This window comes from Labeo rohita, chromosome 25 (assembly GCF_022985175.1).
Source record: "Labeo rohita strain BAU-BD-2019 chromosome 25, IGBB_LRoh.1.0, whole genome shotgun sequence".
Taxonomy (NCBI): domain Eukaryota; kingdom Metazoa; phylum Chordata; class Actinopteri; order Cypriniformes; family Cyprinidae; genus Labeo; species Labeo rohita.
The window spans coordinates 29,202,031-29,208,028 of record NC_066893.1 but is presented as its reverse complement, the minus strand read 5'-3'; the positions used below and the strand labels follow the sequence as shown (position 1 = coordinate 29,208,028).

General features: G+C 39.3%; 1 long non-coding RNA gene across 1 annotated transcript; it reads right to left on the bottom strand.

The window, feature by feature from the left end:
* Positions 1 to 256: 256 nt before the first annotated feature.
* Positions 257 to 2,214, bottom strand: LOC127156727 (uncharacterized). The gene is made up of 3 exons (XR_007825779.1): positions 2,000 to 2,214; positions 1,624 to 1,746; positions 257 to 1,124 (listed from the first exon to the last, which is right to left on the bottom strand). It is a non-coding gene; the product is annotated as an uncharacterized LOC127156727 (long non-coding RNA).
* Between the last annotated feature and the right edge of the window lie 3,784 nt (positions 2,215 to 5,998).

The following is a 5,998-nucleotide window of genomic DNA, read 5'->3' as shown; positions in this document are numbered from 1 at the left end:
GAACATGATCTTTATTTAATATCCTAATGATTTTTGGCATAAAAGAAAAATCTATCATTTTGACCCAAACAATGTATTTTTGGCTATTGCTACAAATATACCTGTGCTACTTACGACTGCTTTTGTGCTCCAGGGTCAAATATATATTGGAAACGTCTTGGGGAAAAAAAAGTTTTTTTTTTAAAAATTGGCTGTATGCAAATTGTATAATATCCAAGGTACACATTTCTAGTAATTGTGCAGTTAATTCAGTTGATAAATCAGTGTACTTTATTTTTGACAAAACATCCCATGTTTCAGTAGTCACAGTAAAGTTTTGGTAGTGACCACATCACATTACAGACTTTTAACTTTTAAAACAAACATACTAAAATACTAAAATAAAAGGCATAACTGTACAAAAGTTTTGTTTGTTTTCCCCAAATATGAGAATTATGTTCCCTTTTGTCACTACTGAAACAATGATGATATATTTTGGTTTCAATAGTGACAATTCTATGGTCACTAATTATTTTTTATATAAAGTTTCATAATTTACAAAGAAAATATAAAATAATTTTTTGAACTTCACTTTTTAAAAAAAAAAAAATCAAAAGATACTTTTATCTCCCAACAACAATGGGGAGAATGACAAAAATTAGTTCAATATCATTTTCAAGTAGCCACTAAACGATGATTTCATATATATTAAGCTTACTAATATTTTAAATATCATTGTGGATATAGATAATAGATGGATCTTAATAAACATCTAAATGCTTTTTACAATTAAGAACTTGTTTAATTCAGAAAAGTGTATCCATTTGCATTCAGAACCATTGAAATTCAAGTGTAAACTATTGTGCAAACAATATAAATACAAATCAACACATAATTCTATAAAATGTAATTATGTAATTGTAGTGAGGAAACATTTAGGTGAGATAATTGTAATTTTTAAAAATGTCATCTTCATTCACATGAAAAAACAAAAAATCCCCTCTTTAAATGTCATGTTATAATACTGTCTGCTTTAAACTTTCTCTTCAGATTCAGTGCGACTCTAATGCATTTTGGCTACATGCTAAATTTTAGTTTTTCCATAGATTCAGTTCTGTGAATTCCTCCAAGTTCACCTCCAGGACCTAAAAGAGATATGATGTGAAACAGAACAACAAAAGCTTTGTCAGAAGCTGAATGATATCTTTTTGCACTTTTATGCCTAATTGTATGAAGGATCAGTAATGAAAATGTTTTACACTCAATAAAGTTTTTATTTACATTATATAAAGTTGACCTGGACTAGCTGTTCATTTCTGTCCATTTTTGTATAGACTGTGAATTTTTTCATTATACAAAAATTAACATGAAAAATATCACTGCACAAATATAGAGAGTATGTGTCAAACAGCAGACATGTTCTTACAACATATCAACAGATCTGTCATCATTATGAAGCATAAAACTCATTAAACAGTAAAAATGTAAACAAACCAATGTTTTGATCAACATTCTACAAATTACATATACAGTAAAAAATATGATAACATGGCCTTTGAGTTGTTGTCCTACAAACATAGTATAACATAGTTAAAACTTTCATTATAGCCTAGTTGACCCTTGTCTGGTGATGTTGTTACATACCTCAACCAGGTAGACGAATAGCACAGCAAAGAGTAGATCCCTGTGTAATGCCAAGATCACCAAGAGTATAATGATCGTACAGTTGCTGATCTTTGTAGATCAGCCTGTATTCGAATCCGTGATCTAAGAAAAATAAAAACAACACAAGCAAATATATTCATCAACTTAAGCTGGAAAGATTAGGCTTTCCTCATGAAGATGTAATTACAATGACTTTACTACAAATATGGTTAATGTTCACTTATGTAGCAAAATAATAGTTCATTTTTGTAAGGGTAAATACAATATTCGATCTGAGGCAAAGGTTTTATACAAATTAAAGCAATAAAGCAAACAATAAATCTTAAAGACAAGGAACTCTATGTGTTTGACTTACAATATTTATCTTCAGAAGCTATTTTTCTCTTCAGCTCCTCAACTGTGGTGTTCCTGAATTCCTCCTCTGAATTCGCCACATCGAGTTTCTTCCTTTTACCCGGCATAACTATAATGAGCTGGTAACTCATTTTGAACGTACTCAAGAAGTTCCAGAAGGAATTTACAATTTAAACTTCATTTAGTTTGTGACCCTCCGGATGAACACGACGATGTTTTCAGTTTCACTTTCCTTCTTTTAGGTGACGCGCGTTACTTTTTTTTTTTTTTTTTTTTTTTTTTTGCAGCAAATTTTCTTTTTTCGGTAAGTGTTTTCACATTCGTTTGCCTAATTTTATTTTATTTTTTAAATCAACAGAATTCACAATTTAAACGAACAATTGGTATTAAAAGAACAGCTGCGAGTGACGTCACAGTGATATAGTGGTTGCAGAAAAACACTGGTAGCAAGTGGAAGTAAACAATTAAACTCCATGGAATAAAGAAAAAAATATTCTTGTGCCTTTTGATGTCAAAATCTGAATGCAAATAATTTTTATACAATACTGTAGTGAAAGACGCCATTTGAAGCTAAACACAGACATTTAAACTGACACACTATGGATGAAAACTGCTATGATTACTCTATTTTTAAAGCATAAATTTGATTTAAACAATAGGTCTACATAATATTCACATATGCTGTTCATAGGGGAACTACTGTATTAGGTTAATTACTATTAACCTTTTACTGAACTTTTTTTATTATTATTTTATCTCACAATTCTGACTTTTTTCCTCACAAAAGCAAGTTTATATTTACCAAGTCAGACTTTATAACTCGATTTAACAAAACTAATGAGTTTGTTAATTCTTGAAGAAAAAAGCCAGAAGTGTGGGATATAAACCGAGGGAAAAACAGAGAATGACGAGTTGTTTTTCCTCTAGATTTGTGGGATATAATCTCAGAATTGTGAAAATAAAGTAAGGATTTTGAAATATAAAATCAAATGTACCTTTTTTATTCTTTTATTCCATGGCTCCATAGACTGCCACTTGAACCACCCATAAAAAACATCATATCTATTTCAGATTTGTAAGATTATCCCACTATCTAACCCCAGTTTCGTTGAATAACAGTGTTTATTGCTGGGTGACAAGCTCTTGTAATATCCGAATAATTTTTAAAAAATGACATCTAATCAATATAATCTATACTCTTTTTAAATCGAAGTATTTTGTGCCGCATCCTTGTAATTCTCTAGCCGTAAAGGCGATCTCTCCTGGGTTTTCGAGAAGGGTCCGGCTGCAAACATGCACCTGCACTCTCAGACGACTACACTTCTGGAAGTGACGTCACTTGCAGTCGATTTTATTTTTACTTTATTTTAGGTATTTTTTTATTTTTTTTTAATTGAATCTCTCAACATTTTACGACAGTAGCCAGATGGTGAAGACAGAAAAAAAATGACATTTCAATGTCACTCGCAATCGCCACCTGCACTCTCTGCTACTTGCAGGTCACTTACAATCCACACAAATGGTGCGTGTTGCCAATAATCATCAGACAAGACGCTGTGGTGGTTAAACGATTAAAACTAATTTAATAGTATAACGTACAATAGTGTTTCTCAACGGGGGCGTTCGGACAGCATTGGGGGGGTGTGTATCATTTCCTTAACAAGGACTTGAGTACTTCAGTGTTTGCTTGACTTTCTGTAGCGCCGCTGCTGCGTCAAAACAATAGCGAGCATTTACACACAATGAAGCAAGAGATGTTTTTCTTGTTTAGAAAAATTAATATTAATACTTTTTGTTTGCTGATTAGCTGCGGTTGGTTTGAATACCACATTTCTAAAGAGTTTATTCAAAGCTCACAGTTGTAGCCTAATTTATATCCACTTTGCTTTTTTGCTCCTTTTTTGCTTCTAATGATAATGATACTTCAAATAATAAATCAAAAATGTGATGAATGCCATGTGCCATTTAATGACATTAAATATATATATATATTGTAATGACCCAGCAGTCAGTGCTAGCAGCTGGGTGCATTATGGGTAATTCTTTAGAGTTTACTTATTTTTGTGTTATTTAAGCAAGACAGTTAGGTTTTGGCATTAGTTATGTTATGTGTGTTTATGTTCAAGTCAGTTTGGGTGGGTTTGGTTCATTTGCAGCACTGTTATATAAAAAGTGTAACTGTTACCATCATGGAGAGAGATGTGTAGGGGAGGGACTTGTTGATATGGCCTTGCATGTGGAAGTTCTTACTGTGTGTTCTAATTAAAAGATGTAAGATGACAGTACTGCCTTCTGCTGGATTATTCTGTCGGTGCACTTGCTTACAGACACACTCAGAGTCGTGCGATGTATGGGACATGAGTGCTCGCGTTTTACTGACAACGTTAAAGTGCGTGTAGGTGCTAGCACCCTGCTGGCAACTAGCTTAGAGAAAGTTTAATAGTACGGCTTAGCTCCCGTTACCCCACGTTCTAACAAATAACAGCCAGTTGTTACAGTGGTGTCAGAAGTGGGATCCAGGCTGTTTAGAAGACGCCATTATGGAGCTATACTTTACGCCATTAAGTATAGTCGAATTAGAGCGTGCCATCCGAGAGAACAGCATCATGCTAGAGCGCCTGACAAGTGAGACAACGCAGGGCAGGGCTCCGCACTGGCCTGATGGTGCCAGTGTTCCCCGGCCAGTGTACCGTTCTTCTGGTCACGGGCAGAGCGAAACTCCAGCCGCCACAACGACACTCCAAATCAACAGAAGGCCGGGCCTCCTCACACGATCACCTGCCAAGCTGCCATGATATAGCGGGTTGACGCCTCTGGAGCCCTACCTTGCACAGGTAGACCTGGCTGCCCTCCACGACGGATGGAGCTGTGAGGAGGTCGCAACACACTTGGCCCTTGCCTTGGAGGGTCCCGCGCTTCAGGTACTCATTGATCTGTCTCCTGAAGAGCGGCGTGATCTCCAGGCCCTTACCGCTGCTCTCAACCGCCGCTTCGGACAGAGAACCTCAGCAGAGCAAAGCAGAGAGGAGCTGACTAACCGACGCCGGCGTGAAGGAGAGAGCGTGGGTGCATTCGCATCTGACATCAGGGTCTATGCCCGGAAAGGCTACCCTACCTTCCCGGCAGCAGCAAGGGAGGAGCTAAGCCTCCATGCTTTCCTGCAGGGCCTTACACCTGAGCGTCTACGCCAGCATGTCCACCTGTTGTCACCCCGAGATCTGAGTGAGGCACTGAGGGAGGCTGAGCGGGCCGAGGAGGTGCTACAGGCTGGGCCAGTGACAGGTCGATCTCCACTCCAGCGCCAGCTGACGAGAGCAGCCGAACAAGGAGGAACTGAGGAGGAGGAGGTCAGCCGCGCCCAACCAGCGTTACCTCCCCAACGGAGGTCAAGACTAGACCGCTGCTTCCGCTGTGGAGAACCAGGGCACTTTGCCAGGGACTGCCCTGCCCCAAGTCCCCTGCCCCGTACGACATCATCCCCGGGAAACGACCTCGGAGTGAGGCAGTGAGGGGACCCTCACCCCGTTTTTTGGCACCCCTCCACAATGACTGTCCTACAGTGGGGCGCTGCGGGCTTGCCAGAGGACTGTTCTTGGACTGTGTTGTTGATGGGCAGCCCTGCAGCGCCCTGGTGGATACGGGGTCCACCATTTGCTTGCTACGAAAAGGACTGTTGCCAGGAACAGCTGGTCCTCTTCCTGAGGACTGGACCCCCACCAATACCGAACTGCTCACTGTCACAGGTGAAAGGACAGTAATGCCTGGAAAGAAACTGTTGTCTGTGGTGGTGGGGACGAGCCAGACGAGCCACGAGTTCTGGCTCGCTGACATCAGAGATGAGTGCATTGTTGGCTTGGACTTGTTGGCTCACTGGGGAGCATGTGTCGATGTGCCGGGGGCCGTCCTCTGCCTCGGTAATGAGACTGTGCCACTCCAGTCGGATTGGAGCCATCATGGAGAGGCTGCTGCCCCGCAGTCGCCTCCTGGACACCGCTGCTCA